Below are 19,505 nucleotides of genomic sequence, written 5' to 3' on the forward strand. Positions count from 1 at the left end.
TGCACTTGACCCAAGGTTTAGGAAGTTAGCCTTCAGTGATGCCAGAGTGATTGATGAGACTCTTCAAAGAATAACTTCAGCAACAGGGAGGGACAGCCCCAGGTTCTTCTCGAAAACGGGACAAATAATTACTGAGAGAAGAAACCATATCAGCCCCTCGAAAGTGAGGCAGCTTTAATAAATGCAAATCTCTAATAAATGCAAAAATATGGTCAGCATTGCTGTGTGCTGCTGGTTATAACATGGCAATAAAGAAGAGAGAAAAGAGGAACCGGTTTAATGTTTTAAGTGGGATGCTGCAGTTTTGCAAATTGTTATTTATTTTTCTTTGATATGGTGCAATATTCTATTATGCTGTTCAGATTGTATTCATTTTGAATAGTTAGATTTATATGCACTTTGTTTATATACATTAAAAAGTTATAATTTAAATGCAAATGTTTAATAGCATTCTTTCTCATAACAAACCAATGCATTTTTAAATACATTGTGTTTAAGGTAGAGTATGATTTCATTTAATAAACACCAATCAGTCAAACTTTCGCAAACTGTTTAACTTGAAAAAATACCGAGCCGAATACTGAGGTGAGCTGAGCCGAACAAGCCGGCTCACTGAAAAGAGCCGGAATGCCCTACACTACGGTCCACCGTTCATATTGTCAGTATCTTTCCACACACTAATGCATCCAAAATAATGTACACCACTCTCATTAATCGTTGTGTAATAAGTGTATTGTAGAACATAATACGATATATTACAATATAAAAATATCTACATTGAATACATGGTAATGATGAATTAGCATTTTATATTTAAAAAAATATATATCTAAATATTAAACAATTAGTAATAATAATAAAATAAATATATATACACTACCGGTCAAAAGTTTTCATTTGACTTCATTTGTATTATTTTCTACATTGCAGAATAATAGTGAAGACATCAAAACTATGAAATAACACATATGGAATCATGTAGTAACCAAAAAAGTGTTCAACAAATCAAAAAATATGTTAAATAATAGATTCTTCAAAGTAGCCACCCTTTGCCTTGATGACAGCTTTGCACACACTCAACCAGCTTCATGGGGTAGTCACCTGGAATGCTTTTCCAACAGTCTTGAAGGAGTTCCCACATATGCTGAGCACTTGTTGGCTGCTTTTCTTTCACTCTGTGGTCCAACTCATCCCAAACCATCTCAATTGGGTTGAGGTCGGGTGATTGTGGAGGCCAGGTCATCTGATGCAGCACTCCATCACTCTCCTTCTTGGTCAAATAGCCCTTACACAGCCTGGAGGTTAGTGAAGCTGTCAGTTGAGGACTTGTGAGGCGTTTGTTTCTCAAACTAGACATTCTAATGTACTTGTCCTCTTGCTCAGTTGTGCACCCGGGCCTCCCACTCCTCTTTCTATTCTGGTTAGAGCCAGTTTGCACTGTTCTGTGAAGGGAGTAATACACAGCGTTGTACGAGATCTTCAGTTGCTTGGCAATGTCTCGCATGGAATAGCCTGATGAGTTTCAGAAGAAAGGACTTTGTTTCAGGTCATCTGATGCAGCACTCCATTACTCTCCTTCTTGGTCAAATAGCCCTTACACAGCCTGGAGATGTCTTGGGTCATTGTCCTGTTGAAAAACAAATGACAGTCCCACTAAGCGCAAACCAGATGGGATGGTGTATTGCTGCAGAATGCTGTGTTAGCCATGCTGGTTAAGTGCCTTGAATTCTAAATAAATCAGACAGTGTCACCAGCAAAGTACCCCCACACCATCACACCTCCTCCTCCGTGCTTCACGAAGGAACCACATATGCGGAGATAATCAGTTCACCTTTGCTGCGTCTTACAAAGATACGGCGGTTGAAACCAAAAATCTCAAATTTAGACTCATCAGAACAAAGGACAGATTTCCACCGGTCTAATGTCCATTGCTTGTGTTTCTTGGCCCAAGCAACTCTCTTCTTATTGGTGTCCTATTATTGCAAGAACAGCTCAAATAAGCAAAGAGAAAAGAGTCCATCATTACTTTAAGACATGAAAGTCAGTCAATCTGGAAAATGTCAAGAACTGTAACAGACACATCTCAACATCAACTGTTCAGAGGAGACTGCGGGAGTCAGGCCTTCATGGTCGAATTGCTGCAAAGAAACCACTACTAAAGGACACCAACAAGAAGAGATTTCTTAGGCCAAGAAACACGAGCAATGGACATTAGAACAGTGGAAATTTGTCCTTTGGTCTGTAGTCCAAATTGGATATTTTTGGTTCCAACCGCCATGTCTTTGTGAGACACAGTGTGGGTGAACGGATGATCTCCGCATGTGTCTTTCCCACCATAAAGCATGGAGGAGGTGTTATGGTGTGGGGGTGCTTTGCTGGAGACACTGTGATATATTTAGAATTCAAGGCACACCTAACCAGCATGAGTTGCACAGCATTCTGTAGCGATACACCACACCATCCCATCTTGTTTGGGCTTAGTGGGACTATCATTTGTTTTTCAGCAGGACAATGACCCAAAACACACATCCAGGCTGTGTAAGGGCTATTTTACCAAGAAGGAGAGTGATAGAGTGCTGCATCAGATGAACTGGCCTCCACAATCCCCTCAACCCAATTGAGATGGTTAGGGATGAGTCGGACCGCAAAGCGAAGGAAAAGCAGCCAACAAGTGCTCAGCATATGTGGGAACTCCTTCAAGACTGTTGGAAAAGCATTTAGCTTTGTTTAACACTTTTTTGGTTACTACATGATTCCATATGTGTTATTTCATAGTTTTGATGTCTTCACTATTATTCTACAATGTAGAAAATAGTACAAATAAAGAAAAACCCTTGAATGAGTAGGTGTTCTAAAACTTTTGACCGGCAGTGTATATTTATAGATTTAGGCTTTTTAATTGTTATTACAGAAAATCATGTCCTAGAATAGGAAATAATGAGTATGTACAATACAATATACACAGACAAACAGAAAATTGTTTCTTGAGCCTCTTCAATTGGCCTCTTTCTTTCCTACCCCCTTCGCAGTTCCCTTCAGAAATGTTGCCACCACCTCTTGGAAGTTCCCCTCTGTTGCCTCTTTTGTAGAGGGGTTATTTCATATCGCTCCTGAAGCCACAGAACAATTCTTATCAATATTTGTTCTTCATGAACTATTTAAACACATCATGTTTCAGATTCAAAACTGTCTCCAGGTTTAATCAAAGTTATCTATATTACCAGAAAGTGAATTCATAGACTAATAAAAACTTACTGTGAACAATGCTTTTTAAAGCTAGCTGCCTGAAAGAGATCTATTGTCCCAAACCAGTCCAGTTACAAAGCCTGGACAGGTTGTTGGAGAACATGCAGGTAAACATCCTCCTCACTCAGTCTGACGGACTTGCCCTCTTTAGCAGCCAAAAACCTCACCTGTAAAATAAATTGTCCATATTTAGTGGTCTTTAGAGCAGTGAAACTACAGGTTTAAAGTCCCTCCAAAGAAATGCAGTGGGGAGTTCTTCCGAGTCAGACTTTATAAGCACGCAATTACTTAACATGTACAATACCCCAAGAGTCTGCACTTTATTTAAATCCCATAGACAGAGCTCTAACGATGATAAAAAAGTGTCGCTGTCCAACAACTTCTGGTGTCAACTGTATGTAGTGTGATACCATGTTCTTGACAATTAACAATTTATCCTGAAGCTCCTCATTCCCAGCAAGCCGATGTTCAAGCTCCTCCAGCATTAGCCTGTCCTTCAGAGGAAGCACAATGTCCTCTGGCAGAACCATGTCCCCATGAGACCCATTGGTCAGTTGCATTAAGAGGTTCCTGTTTACTTTGGTCTGGTATTGCAACTCTGACATCCTCTGCCAATTTCCTCAGGTGCTGAGTTATGGGACGCACGGGCCAAACATGCACAACCAATGCTGACACCGTAAGCCAGTGTAAGCTGCTGTCATTTACAGTAAATGTAAAATTATTATAATTTATAACTGTATAACATTCCATTTTATGTAATTATGGAGCCCCTCACACTACAACTAAGAAGCACATATTGCAGTTACCTTCAGACTGACGAGCAGCAGGGCCCAGTGATGAGGAGGATTGAGTTGTTTGAGATGAGAATTTTCAAAATAACTACCTAAGAAAGCAGCTAATAAGACTACTTCTTATTTTTATTTAAATTATATTTACAGAATTGATGCTGGTAGTAGCCAGACTTTGCTTTTCTAATAGACTGTATGCAGTAAAAAGTGTACAGTGGAATACTTTAAATTACTGTGGACTGCTGCCAGAAAATCTTCTGAGGAAGAGGCATGGGAACAGGGTCTTGATGGTTCTGTTGCAAATTGAGCACAATACACAAATGTAGAATTTCAGTTAAAGTAAGTAGCGCCCACATCTCAACTGGGGAAACGTATCCAGATACAGTGACTTGGCTAGATATTCCCAATGGGAAACTATCGCAAGGGCAAAGGGAAGCCCCCTTTACAACAATGTTTCCCACAAACTGCAACTGGCCATATGTAGTAGCATTACTAGCGCTAAAATAGCAATTTGGAAGTTAGCTACTGCTGGAGGAATGAACCACATGCAATCTTAATCAGTTAACTGACATGTTTCACAAGTGAACACATGGAGTGAACAAGACAAGTTTGTTCATGGCTAGCTAACGGTGAACTTTCCCAGTTGGACAGTGTTTTGATTGCAAGGATTCACTTTCACCTACTTGCTAGCAGGTATGAAGGTATAAAAAAAAAACAGGTATAAAACAGGTATATATGAAGGTATAAAAAAAAACACTTTCCATTAACGTTACATTTTCTGTCACATTTCTCCGTTAATTCTATATCCTACTTGTAACATTTTTTTGAATTAAATCTAACAAATGGTTGTGTTGATAGTTGTTGCATGAAAGCAATAATTATAGTGAAACACACCCATGGTAACTTGCTGACAGAAACAGAAGGTTTTTTTAGATAAACATTGTAGAGCATTTCTCCCTTTACACCTCAGATAATATGAATAGCAAGATCAGGTACCTTCAGACTGGTGAGCAGCTAGCCCCTGTGACGAAGAGGACTGAGGACCTGTACAGATCAAAGTTAGGCATAGTTATTTGTCCTATACATCTTGTTCACAGGCAAACTATTTCAGCATTCCTTCAAAAAACGCATTATAACATTACTAGTTCTTCAGCATTATGTTATGTAATATACGTCATTACATGCAGTACATAAGAGGCACTTAACCCCAGCAGAGAGTGACAAAGAGGGTCTAGAACAGACCTGGGCAATTATTTTCCATGGAGGGCCACATTAGAATATATCTTTGCCATCGCGGGACAGAATCATATTACAGGATTATACATCATGTGTATGACTGTGTTGACAGATATATCTACTGTAAATCACATCCAGATGTGCTACTTATTTTACTTTTTTCACATGCACCGAAATAAACAACATCCATGTTCTCCTTTTGGTAGGTGTTCTCATTATTAAACATGCAATGAACTGCATAGAGGGAAAAGTACACTGTGCATTCAACACCACGGACAGAACTCTTGTTAACGAGTACAGTGGTTCTTCCTTTAAAAGTTGCAGCGTACTGCGGCGCAGCTTGCATGGTGCCGCAGAACTCTATGGCGCGTTATTTAAGTGTGAACCACTGGTACCATTGACTGGTACTTGCTTAATTAATTTGATTAATATTATGGTGTTACTATTCCAAGAAAAACAAAAAACCCTCTGGGTTTCCATTAGGATGGAACGGAAAATAGCACACTGTACAACGTGACTGTCAGGAGTACAGTACTGGGCTATTTAGCTAAATAGGGATTAATTCCCCGACGGGAGGAAGGAGTAGGCTGTCCTTGTAATTAAGAATTTGTTCTTAACTGACTTGTCTCGTTAAATAAAGGTTACATTAGGATCATAATATTTCTACATCCTAATTTTCTAATTCTAGTCTAACGAATACCCAAATGGAGATTCACTGAAAAATTTGAAATCTCATTGATTTATCAAGACCAGTCCCCATGCTTGTCTCATAGCAGCGCGAAACGGTGCTAAAATATTTGTAGGCTATTGCTTCTAAATTAATAATAATCATCGCTTTGTTTAAAAAATTAATATTTTGGAGATGATTTCATTTTCAAATAACGTAAAATGAGCGAGAAAAATGACATTCTTGAACATGGGGTGAGCATTGTTACTAATTTGGAAATAAAGTCAGTTTGTTATTTAGAATTATTTATTTCTGCTTTTAGAGGGAGAGAAAACAAAAACCTACAATCTTCTCATGGGTCTCCCAGTAGAGGGTGGCACAGGTATTGAACCAGCATCTGTAGCAACACAGCTTGCACTGCTATGCAGTGTCTTAGACCGTCGTGCCACTCAGGCGGGAGTGGCCTACAGTAAGAGCAAAATAATCCTAACAAAATCAAATAATAAAAACCTTAGTTTTAGTAAGTAATTATTTTTATTTTTTTTACCGTTATTTTACCAGGTAAGTTGACTGAGAACACGTTCTCATTTGCAGCAACGACCTGGGGAATAGTAACAGGGGAGAGGAGGGGGATGAATGAGCCAATTGTAAACTGGGGATTATTAGGTGACCATGATGGTTTTGAGGGCCAGATTGGGAATTTAGCCAGGACACCGGGGTTAACACCCCTACTCTTACGATAAGTGCCATGGGATCTTTAATGACCTCAGAGAGTCAGGACACCCGTTTAACGTCCCATCCGAAAGACAGCACCCTACACAGGGCAGTGTCCCCAATCACTGCCCTGGGGCATTGGGATATATATATATATATATTTTTTTTTTTAGACCAGAGGAAAGAGTGCCTCCTACTGGCCCTCCAACACCACTTCCAGCAGCATCTGGTCTCCCATCCAGGGACTGACCAGGACCAACCCTGCTTAGCTTCAGAAGTAAGCCAGCAGTGGTATGCAGGGTGGTAATACTGAAGTCGTGCACAATTATCAGTTTCTATATAGGTTTATGTAGCCCATTCATTGTCAGTCAGAGACACAGTAGGACGCAAAAGCATAATCAGTATTCTAACTCCCCCTTGCGCTGGTCTGGAACAATGAAGTGGTGACGCAGGGAACCGTACTAAACCACAAATTAAGTCCCGCAGCACAATTGCAAAACTTTTAGTGGAGCAACCACTGTATGCACTAAAACACAAGAAAGACAGAGAGAGCTCAATACTACATTTAAACTACTCAATCAGTGTGAGGTGTGAAGTCTAATGGGCATTGACTAGAGCAGTGAAGTCAGGTATAGTTTCTGATGTTGCTTTGCGCAGGATTGCTGAGAAGTGAGAGTCAGTAAGGGATGATCTGTGCTTTGAAATCCTGAAAACGATGAGAAAACTTCCCGTTCAAAGCATGCAGCAGCGATGTATACTTATCCCGCTGGTCATCTGATAGGGAACAGGCTAGTAGTGTCGGAAGGTGGGTGAGATTGTTAGCTTCTACTATCACAACCGGCCGTGATCAGGAGTACCATAAGGCGGCGCACAATTGGCCCAGCATCGTCCGGGTTAGGGCCGGAGTAGGCCGCCATTGTAAATAAGAATTTGTTCTTAACTGACATGTTTTCATTTAACCTTAATTTAACTAGGCATATTTAAAAAATGATTCATTTCTGTCAAGTTGGCTGTTGATCATTGCTACACAGCCATTTTCAAGTCTTGCCATAGATTTTAAAGCAGATTTAGGTCAAAACTGACTAACTAGGCAACCCAGAAACATTCAATGTCGTCTTGGTAAAAAACTCAAGTGTATATTTGGCTTTGTGTTTCAGGTTGTTGTTATGCTGAAAGGTAAATTTGTCTTCCAGTGTCTGTTGTAAAGCAGACTGAATCATGTTTTCCTCTAGGATTTTGCCTGTTTAGCTCTATTCTGTTTCTTTTCATCCTAAAAAACTCCCTACTCCTTGCCGATGACAAGCATACCCATAACATGAGGCAGCCACCACCATGCTTGAAAAAAGGGAGAGTGGTACTCAGTGATGTGTTGTGTTGGATTTTTGTTGCAGTTTTACTTTAGTGCCTTATGTTTTGGAATATATTTTGTACTGAATTCCTTCTTTTCACTCTGTCATTTAGGTTAATATTGTGGAGGAAATACAATGTTGTTGATCCATCCTCAGTTCTCCTTTCACAGCCATTCAATTCTGTAACTGTTTTAGTCACCTCATGGTGAAATCCCTGAGCAGTTTCCTTCCTCTCCGGCAAATGAGTTAGGAACGACACCTGTATCTTTGTAGCGACCGGATGTATTGAGACAATATCCAAAGTGTTTTTAATAACTTCGCCATGCTCAAATGGATATTCAATGTCTGCTTTGTTTTATTTTTACCCATCTACCAATAGGTGTCCTTCTTTGCGAGGCAATGGAAAACCGCTCCGGTCTTTGTTGTCGAATCTGTATTTGAAATTCACTGCTCAACTGAGAGACCTTAGCATATACTTTTATGTGTGGGGTACAGAGATAAGGTAGTCATTTAAAAATCATGTTATACACTTTTATTGCACACAGAGTGAGTCCATGCAAATTATTATGCGACTGGCTAAGCAAACGTTTACTCTTTCCATAACTAAGGGGTTGAATACTTATTGACAAGTCAATTCAGATGTACATTTTTTGTTAATTTGTAAAAATGTCTAAAAACATAAATCCACTTTGACATGATGGGGTATTGTGTGTAGGACAGTGACAGAAATTCTCAATTTCATTTAAAAAAAAATTGGAACAACAAAATGTGGAAAAAGTCAATGGGTGTGAATACTTTCTGAAGGCACTGTATATGTTCGAACCGTTGGCTTCTAGCGACGAAGAAGATGTGAATTCAGAAAACGATGTTCAACTACCATTGCCCACGACATCTTTGAATGGTATGTAACGTTATGTAGCCTAGCTAAAGTTTTTATAGCTAGTTAACGTTACCTTGTTAAATGTATCTCTAGCAGGCACGACACTGAAAGTTCTGACAAAGCCTGTAAATAAATGTTAGCTGGAAACATTATAAACTGGAGCCTTACTGATTTGTTTATTTACTGGTTCTGAGCATACCTACTACTTGCCTGGCTACCCAGACTCTTTGCTCCAGCCAAAGGCTACGCCACGCCCACAGACATTCGTTGCTTCTCCGCAATGTGTCTGGAACTGATTACCTCCCCGACCCTTCAGCCAGGGCCGGCATTATAGGCGGGCCTTAGGCGGCCTGCCCTGCCGTACCTCTTGCCCGTCTAAATAAAATATTGAAATATTTATAATTTATTTGATCGAGACGCGTGCCAACAAAAATATGCATACATTTCAGTTAAGCATCCAAGCGAATGAAACAGCACCCCTCTGTCTCAGTATGTGTAGACCATGTATCTGATGCTGTCTGGACCAAAAGAGTATGGCATATCATATTCTTTCTAGCCAGACAGCATAAGATACATGGGCTACATATAGAAGGGCTCTGTTTTGCTTGCTCAGATGCTTTTTCCAGTGATACTGTCCTATATAAGCCCAATGTGTTTCTATGCCTTTCCACCTTTGGACAAAGACTCCCATTGTTAGGGTGGAGAAATGAGCATCTCGTCATTATATACAGATCGTTGGTTTCAGCCTCTTGTGAATTAGAAAGGAGAGTTGGTTGGTGCACAGTGCTGTGTTAGAATGCTGCATTGCCCTAAAGTAAATTAATGTTTCGCCAAAATTTGATAAATACTCCTGTCTAAATAAAATCATTGAAAATACTTCACCAGGGAGCATGTCTTATACACAGAGGATCATTAGTTTATTTATTTATTTTCTGTAGATTGTTTCAAAACACAAGTGTGTTTGGGAAGCCCATGATTTGGGTAGTGTGTGTGGCAATAGGTCTCGCTGATTGAGTTGCGGCTGTCACTGAAAAGCGTTAATAAATATGTGTAAAGATAATATGTCTTGAGTATAATTTAAAATGTTGCATCAAGAAGAAGGGGGGGGGGGGGGGTGGCGAAGATATGGTATGTCTCTCTCCACAAGCATGCATATGTAGGAAAGTACCCATTTGGCAATGTCTGATATCTGATTGTCTTTACTCACCAAGTACACCACTCATTTTTTCTTCGCCTCACACAAGTCAACAAAGTCTGTTTTTTAATATCCATTGCGAAAGATAGTTCCTCAGTATTTGAAAAATCTTTCCAACACTTCCGGCCTCGATAATCAACAAGACCTGTGAAAGAGCAAAATATCATGACCTGATGATCCCATAAATCCACTGGAAACTTAATAAAAAAACGACTTTCTGTCCCGAGCTCACTGGCGCAGGAAACTCTGAGGGCCTGGAATAGGCTAGATGATACAATGTTGCCAGTTCGCTAGCAAAAGCTCAAGTCAAGACAGATAGAAAGGGAGGCAGACAGGCAGGGTATATAAAAGAATGTGATTGGTAGAACCAGAATTTTCATCATCAGGACCAGGTGATGATTTTGATACAATGTTGCACTTCACTAGCAATAGCTCAAGTCAAGACAGATAGAAAGATAGGCAGACAGGCGGAGTAGATAAAAGAATGTGATTGGTAGAACCATAATTTTAATCGGAATATTTTCTACTGTTTGTATTTGTTGGCTTTAGGCCTATGTATTTTACTTAGATGACGTTGGAAGTTATAGGCCTACAGCTGGGCCTACTGCTGCATCTTTGAGTTCTATGTTTTAATTTCTTTAGCCGCCAATGCATCAGCCTGTGTCAATGTGTCCATATGGCAGAGGCTAGTGCTCTCAGCATAGTTTAATTTTTACTTTTAGATTTTTAACATTTTACTTCAGATTTTGAGAAATTAAAACTTTATTATTGAAATGAAAGTGTTCAGAGAAAATGTGCATATAAAACCTGCCACGCAGATCAATCTTCTCAGTGTAACAGTTGGGATAATGGTACAATGTATTTCTCATCCCTGGGTTGAGGTACGTTTTCCGAGCCACATCTCTTGCCGGCTCCGTGGTGCCTTAATGCTGTCCGACCCTAGTGCAGCTGTAAGCAAGTGGGTTGGATCTGCTGTCTATAAGTGCAGGAGCATACAGGTCAGGAACTGAATAACTGCAGAAGACAGTCTTCATAGATAATGTACTTAGTAGACAAGAGCAAAGGGGTCGGGGATGACCTGAAACAAAAGCAAATAACTACATAAACATAAAGCCAAAGATTTCGATAACTAACCCTAGTTCTATCTGTGTTCCAAGATGGCTTAGCAGTTCAGACGTCATTTTTTTTTCCTCGTACTGTCTTGTCCTGTATATATATATTTACACCTTCTTCGCATATCTTTTATGTTTTTTTATTATCCAAGAACTCAACTACAAAAGCTTTCCTGCAACCCGCCTCACCAATTACAACAAAAAAAAGTATTATTTACCTCAAATCTGAAAATCCACAGTGGAAGCTAACCAGGGGCTAATCAGAAGTTAGCCAGAAAGCTAACCAGAAGTTAGCCGAAAGCTAGCCGAAAGCTAATCTGAAGCTGCCCAGAAGTTAGCCGGCTTGCTGGCTAGCTTTGGTGTTTCAGCTGCCCACGTTTTGTGGTCATCAGCTATTCCTTTAGCTCGATAATCTACCGGCACTTTTGTGCAACGCGACTCGGACCGGAGCATACCGGGCCTTTTTTTTTTTTTTCTCAGTTTCCCCGGATTTCAGCCGCAGGCTCTGGACATTTGCACCTTGATTTTGCAGCTAGCTAGCTGCAAACCGTGTGACTATTGGCTTACGTCGATCCCGGAGCAAACTTAAACTATTCCGGAGCTAGCCAGCTGAGGAGTTCCATCAGCCATTCCTGGGCTACAGTCACCTATCCGGACCCGTTTTTTTTTTTTTTTGCTGCAGATACGGAGCCCCACCGGGCCTTCACGATTGACTGCCGACGTTATCTGCCCGAGGGAGTTATCCAACTGGCACCTCCGTCGCGACGTTACCTGAACGCTCATCTGGGGCCCGCTAATCGTTAGCTGTCTTATCGGCTGTTATCTTAATACGTATATCGGACATTTATTTTATTTATTTTTTCTTGGGTCACTATATCTATTTTGCCAATTGGATTGATCCCCTCTACAAGACACGGAACCCCACTAATCTACCGACGGAAACGCACGAGGTGTCTAAAAATAGACCTCCATCCTATGCTATCTTGCTACCGATAGCCATCTACCCAGCCAGCTGTCTGGATCGCCGTGACCCCAACCAACCTCTACTCACTGGACCCTTATTGATCACTCGATTAAGCATGCCTCTCCTTAATGTAAATATGCCTTGTCCATTGCTGTTCTGGTTAGTGTTTATTGGCTTATTTCACTGTAGGGCCTCTAGCCCTGCTCACTATACCATATCCAACCATTCAGTTCCACCACCCACATATGCGATGACATCACCTGGTTTCAATGATGTCTCTAGAGACAATATCTCTCTCATCATCACTCAATACCTAGGTTTACCTCCATTGTATTCACATCCTACCATACCTTTGTCTGTACATTATTCCTTGAAGCTATTTTATCGCCCCCAGAAATGTCCTTTTACTCTCTGTCCTAGACGTTCTAGACGACCAATTCTCATAGCTTTTAGCCGTACCCTTATCCTACTCCTCCTCTGTTCCTCTGGTGATGTAGAGGTGAATCCAGGCCCTGCAGTACCTAGCTCCACTCCTATTCCCCAGGCGCTCTCTTTTGATGACTTCTGTAACCGTAATAGCCTTGGTTTCATGCATGTTAACATTAGAAGCCTCCTCCCTAAGTTTGTTTTGTTCACTGCTTTAGCTCACTCTGCCAACCCGGATGCTTTAGCCGTGTCTGAATCCTGGCTTAGAAAGACCACCAAAAATTCTGACATTTTCATCCCCAACTACAAGATTTTCAGACAAGATAGAACGGCCAAAGGGGGCGGTGTTGCAATCTACTGCAAAGATTGCCTGCAGAGTTCTGTTTTACTATCCAGGTCTGTTCCCAAACAATTTGAACTTCTACTTTTAAAAATCCTCTCTAAAAACAAGTCTCTCACCGTTGCCGCCTGCTATAGACCACCCTCTGCCCCCAGCTGTGCTCTGGACACCATATGTGAACTGATTGCCCCCCATCTATCTTCAGAGCTCGTGCTGCTAGGCGAACTAAATTGGAACATGCTTAACACCCCAGCCATCCTACAATCTAAGCTTGATGCCCTCAATCTCACACAAATTATCAATGAACCTACCAGGTACCACCCCAATTCCGTAAACACGGGCACCCTCATAGATATCATCCTAACCAACCTGCCCTCCAAATACACCTCTGCTGTTTTCAACCAAGATCTCAGCGATCACTGCCTCATTGCCTGCATCCGTAATGGGTCAGCGGTCAAACGACCTCCACTCATCACTATCAAACGCTCCCTGAAACACTTCAGCGAGCAGGCCTTTCTGATCGACCTGGCCGATGTATCCTGGAAGGATATTGATCTCATCCCGTCAGTAGAGGATGCCTGGATATTTTTTTTTTAAATGCCTTCCTCACCATCTTGAATAAGCATGCCCCATTCAAGAAATTTAGAACCAGGAACAGATATAGCCCTTGGTTCTCTCCTGACCTGACTGCCCTTAAACAACAGAAAAACATCCTATGGCGTTCTGCATTAGCATCGAACAGCCCCCGTGATATGCAACTTTTCAGGGAAGCTAGAAACCACTATACACAGGCAGTTAGAAAAGCCAAGGCTAGCTTTTTCAAGCGGAAATTTGCTTCCTGCAACACAAATTCAAAAAAGTTCTGGGACACTGTAAAGTCCATGGAGAATAAGAACACCTCCTCCCAGCTTCCAACTGCACTGAAGATAGGAAACACTGTCACCACCGACAAATCCACTATAATTGAGAATTTCAATAAGCATTTTTCTACGGCTGGCCATGCTTTCCACCTGGCTGCCCCTACCCCGGTCAACAGCACTGCCCTCCCCTCTGCTACTCGCCCAAGCCTTCCCCATTTCTCTTTCTCCCAAATACAGTCAGCTGATGTTCTGAAAGAGCTGCAAAATCTGGACCCTTACAAATCAGCCGGGCTAGATAATCTGGACCCTTTCTTTCTAAAACTATCTGCTGAAATTGTTGCCACCCCTATTACTAGCCTTTTCAACCTCTCTTTCGTGTCGTCTGAGATTCCCAAAGATTGGAAAGCAGCTGCGGTTATCCCCCTCTTCAAAGGGGGGGACACTCTTGACCCTAACAGCTACAGACCTATATCTATCCTACCCTGCCTTTCTAAGGTCTTAAGAAAGCCAAGTAAACAAACAGATTACCGACCATTTCGAATCCCACCATACCTTCTCCACTATGCAATCTGGTTTCAGAGCTGGCCATGGGTGCACCTCAGCCACGCTCAAGGTCATAAACGATATCTTAACCGCCATCGATAGGAAACAATACTGTGCAGCCGTATTCATTGACCTGGCCAAGGCTTTTGACTCTGTCAATCACCACATCCTCATCGGCAGACTCGACAGCCTTGGTTTCTCTAATGATTGCCTCGCCTGGTTCACCAACTACTTCTCTGATCGAGTTCAGTGTGTCAAATCGGAGGGTCTGTTGTCCGGGCCTCTAGCAGTCTCTATGGGGGTGCCACAGGGTTCAATTCTTGGACCGACTCTCTTCTCTGTATACATCAATGATGTCGCTCTTGCTGCTGGTGATTCTCTGATCCATCTCTACGCAGACGACACTATTCTGTATACTTCTGGCCCTTCTTTTGACACTGTGTTAACAACCTTCCAGGCGAGCTTCAATGCCATACAACTCTCCTTCCGTGGCCTCCATTTGCTCTTAAATACAAGTAAAACTAAATGCATGCTCTTCAACCGATCGCTGCCTGCACCTGCCCGCCTGTCCAACATCACTACTCTGGACGGCTCTGACTTAGAATATGTGGACAACTACAAATACCTAGGTGTCTGGTTAGACTGTAAACTCTCCTTCCAGACTCACATCAAACATCTCCAATCCAAAGTTAAATCTAGAATTGCCTTCCTATTCCGCAACAAAGCATCCTCCACTCATGCTGCCAAACATACCCTTGTAAAACTGACCATCCTACCAATCCTCGACTTCGGTGATGTCATTTACAAAATAGCCTCCAATACCCTACTCAACAAATTGGATCCAGTCTATCACAGTGCCATCCATTTTGTCACCAAAGACCCATATACTACCCACCACTGCGACCTGTACACTCTCGTTGGCTGGCCCTCGCTTCATACTCGTCGTCAAACCCACTGGCTCCAGGTCATCTACAAGACCCTGCTAGGTAAAGTCCCCCCTTTTCTCAGCTCGCTGGTCACCATAGCAGCACCTACCTGTAGCACGCGCTCCAGCAGGTATATCTCTCTGGTCACCCCCAAAACCAATTCTTCCTTTGGCCGCCTCTCCTTCCAGTTCTCTGCTGCCAATGACTGGAACGAACTACAAAAATCTCTGAAACTGGAAACACTTATCTCCCTCACTAGCTTTAAGCACCAGCTGTCAGAGCAGCTCATAGATTACTGCACCTGTACATAGCCCATCTATAATTTAGCCCAAACAACTACCTCTTTACCTACTGTATTTATTTATTTAGCTCCTTTGCACCCCATTATTTCTATCTCTACTTTTTTTCTTTTTTTATACTTGCTATATTGTATTTACTTCGCCAGCATGGCCTTTTTATATTTTTATTTCTTTATATATATATTTTGTTTGCCTTCACCTCCCTTATCTCACCTCACTTGCTCATATTGTATATAGACTTATTTTTCACTGTATTATTGACTGTATGTTTGTTTTACTCCATGTGTAACTATGTGTTGTTGTATGTGTCGAACTGCTTTGCTTTATCTTGGCCAGGTCGCAATTGTAAATGAGAACGTGTTCTCAATTTGCCTACCTGGTTAAATAAAGGTGAAATAAAAAAATAAAAAAAATAAAAATAAAGCCGAGCTAGTAGGTGCAAGTCTAATACACATCATGTGATCAAGCATCATGATACCACAGGTGAATGGGGTTAGTTAGCATAATCTTTTGACCATACGTTGTAGCTAGTACATGCCAGGTCGTTGTGTGTGTAGCTAGCTAGCTAGCCTATTTGCGAGGCAATGTTCTTTTGCATTGTCACTGAAAGATGGTGGGCAATTATGCAGGAATTTTGCAAACGTGTTCCCATTATCATGCTTTGTTTACAGAATTGACTTTGTTTAGCAAGCAAAGGCAACTACAGCAAAACGTTAGCTTGCTTGGGAAGCTAGCTAGATAACTAACTAGCTAGCAAGCTAAATATTCAAAACAGTTTTTAGATGACCAGGGCAAAACATTTATACCAAGGCAAACACATTACTCATGACAACAGCAAAGGTGAGCTAGCCTACCTTTCTTGACCGTCCTTTTTCGGTGTGGCTGTACTGTGACTTTCTCCAAAACAATACTACTGGATTAACGACAACGGTAGTCAACTCTGCGTCCAGGTAACCTAACCTACAGGAGGGGTGGGGTTACGGCCGGTGACTTAATGCCTTCCAGTTGTGAAACCTCGGTCTGGGGGAGGTCACTTAGAACCCACAGAAATTAACAGACGATTTCTACACACAATACTCTTCAGCACTCAGCGGTCCCGTTCTGTGAGCTTGTGTGGCCTATCACTTCGCAGCTGAGACGTTGTTGCTCCTAGACGTTTCCACTTCACAATAAAAGCACTTACAGTTGACCGGGGCAGCTCTAGCAGTACAGAAATTTGACAAACTGACTTGTTGCAAAGGTAGCATCCTATGATGGTGCCAAGTTGAGAGTCACTGAGCTCTTCAGTAAGGCCATTCTACTGCCAATGTTTGTCTATGAAGATTACATGGCTGTGTGCTCGATTTTATACACCTGCCAGCAACAGGTGTGGCTGAAATAGCTGAATCCACTAATGTGAATGGTTGTCCATATACCTTTGTGTATATATAGTTTAGTTCCTACATGATAGGGCTTGCTTTGTTATCCAACTGATCGTGTGGCCTTTATGTCATCCTGTGAACCCTGTTCATTGCTGCTCGCAGCTATATTTTTGATATTATCTGAGTATTTCCCAGGTAATAAAGAAATTATGTAGTAACCAAATACACAATTGCTAACTTTCTGGTTCCGATTTACACGTAATGGTTATTTGAATGAATCCTGAAGAAAATAACAATTATTGGTAAGCATTGTGTAATTACCATTTTACCATGCAATTTCTCAGTCCCAGGCAATTAGCATACAGTTCATTTGAAAAATATTCTACGGTACTTTTGTATACTTTTTAGCCAGTAGTTCTGAAAGTAGCACCCACGGACCAAAAGTGGTCCCCACACATTGTGTACTGTCATATACAGTATGTGAAGATACAGTGCATTCGGGAAGTGCTCACCCCTTGACTTTTTCCACATTTTGTTACTGTAGAGCCTTATTCTAAAATGGTTCAAATATTTGTTTTCCCTCATCACTCTACACACAATATCCCATAATGACAAAGCAAAAACAGGTTTTTATGTTTGCAATTTGCAATGTTTGCAAATGTTTAAAATGTTCAACTGAAATACCACATTTGCATAAGTATTAAGGACTTTACTCAGTACTTTGTTGAAGCACCTTTGTCAGGGATTACAGCCTTGTGTCTTCTTGGGTATGATGCTACAAGCTTGGCACACCTGTATTTAGGGAGTTTCTCCTATTCTTCTCTGCATATCCTCTCAAGCTGTGTTAGGTTGGATGGGGAGCGTTGCTGCATAGCTATTTTCAGTTCTCTCCAGAGATGTTCGATCGGGTTCAAGTCCGGGCTACTCAAGGACATTCAGAGACTTGTCCTGAATCCACTCCTGCGTTGTCTTGGCTGTGTGCTTAGGGTCGTGGTCCTGTTGGAAGGTGTAGAAAACTAGAAAATAAAGGAGAGCCGCACACTCTAGGAGCTCAGATGCAAAAATATTTAATTACCAACGTTTCGACAGGCAAGCTGTCTTCATCAGGGTACAATCACAGACACTGCGGGATGACTCGTTTATATATAGTGTCAAGACACACAGGTGTCTGTAATCATGGCCAACAGTGGCCTAATATCATTGGTTAATTACTTATATTAAAACGGCATAGAATGAGCAACATACAATTAATACAAATGGATAGCATACGATCCTGTTGGAAGGTGTACCTACGCCCCAGTCAGGTCCTGAGCAGGTTTTCATCAAGGATCTTTCTTTACTTTGCTCCGTTCATCTTTGCCTCGATCCTGACTAGCCTCCCAGTCCCTGCCGCTGAAAAACATCCCCACAGCATGATGCTGCCACCACCATGCTTCACCGTTGGGATGGTGCCAGGTTTCCTCCAGATGTGACACTTGGCATTCAGGCCAAAGAGTTCAATCTTGGTTTCATCAGACCAGAGAATCTTGTTTCTCATGGTCTGAGAGTCCTTTAAGTGCCTTTTGGCAAACTCCAAGTGGGCTGTCATATGCATTATACTAAGGAGTGGCTTCCATCTGGCCACTCTACCATAAAGGCCTTATTGGTGGAGTGCTGCAGAGATGGTTGTCCTTCTGAAAGGTTCTCCACAAAGGAACTCTGGATCTCTGTCAGAGTGACCATCGGGTTCTTGGTCACCTCCCTGACCAAGGCCCTTCTCAGTTTGGCCCGGGAGGCCAGCTCTAGGAAGAATCTTGGTGGTTCCAAACTTCTCCCATTTAAGAATGATGGAGGCCACTGTGTTCTAGGGGACTTTCAATGCTGCAAAAATCTTTTGGTACCCCTCCCCAGACCTATGCCTCGACACAATCCTGTCTCGGAGCTGTACGGACAATTCCTTCGACCTCATGGCTTTGTTTTTGCTATGACATGCACTGTCAACTGTGGGACCTTATATAGACAGGTGTGTGCCTTTCCAAATTATGTCCAATCAATTGAATTTACCACAGGTGGACTCTAATGAAGTTGTTGAAACATCTCAAGGATGATCAATGGAAACAGGATGCACCTGAGCTCAATTTTGAGTCTCATAGCAAAGGGTCTGTATACTTATGTGAATAACGTATTTCTGTTTTCAATTTTTTATACATTTGCAAACATTTCTAAAAACCTGTTTTCGCTTTGTCATTATGGGGTACTGTGTGTAGATTGATGAGGAAATACATTAATTTAATTCATATTAGGATAAGGCTGTAACGTAACAAAATGTGGAAAAAGGAAAAGGGTCTGAATACTTTCCAAATGCACTGTATGTGCCTCAGGTAATTTCTCTCTCCCTTCCTCGTGCTGCAACCGCATTGGAAAACGCTGGGCAGGCCTCGTTCTAGCTGTCACTCAAGTGCGAGGAGCTGAATCTCATTGGGTAGAACTTGAATTACTAGTGGGCTGGCCCATGTGGGGGGAAATTTAGAGAAAATGGAGTGGCCCAGCTTCAAGAAAACAGTTGGTTTCAAACTAGGGATTTCGTGGCTCGTTGAGGTAAAACAGTAACTCTGCTAAT

The 19,505-nt window shown here is 41.7% G+C and overlaps 1 long non-coding RNA gene across 5 annotated transcripts; it reads right to left on the reverse strand.

The window, feature by feature from the left end:
* Window positions 1–654: 654 nt before the first annotated feature.
* LOC129840472 (uncharacterized) lies at window positions 655–16,957 on the reverse strand. Of its 5 annotated transcripts, XR_008757207.1 has the most exons (6): window positions 16,400–16,925; window positions 10,088–10,220; window positions 5,031–5,078; window positions 4,268–4,327; window positions 3,256–3,413; window positions 661–3,110 (listed from the first exon to the last, which is right to left on the reverse strand). It is a non-coding gene; the product is annotated as an uncharacterized LOC129840472 (long non-coding RNA). The 5 variants fall into 5 exon arrangements; XR_008757206.1 differs by having other exon boundaries at window positions 656–3,110; window positions 4,268–5,078; window positions 16,400–16,957; XR_008757205.1 differs by having other exon boundaries at window positions 659–3,110; window positions 3,256–4,327; window positions 16,400–16,943.
* Window positions 16,958–19,505: the final 2,548 nt, after the last annotated feature.

Source organism: Salvelinus fontinalis, chromosome 3 (assembly GCF_029448725.1).
Source record: "Salvelinus fontinalis isolate EN_2023a chromosome 3, ASM2944872v1, whole genome shotgun sequence".
In the NCBI taxonomy this organism is placed as follows: domain Eukaryota; kingdom Metazoa; phylum Chordata; class Actinopteri; order Salmoniformes; family Salmonidae; genus Salvelinus; species Salvelinus fontinalis.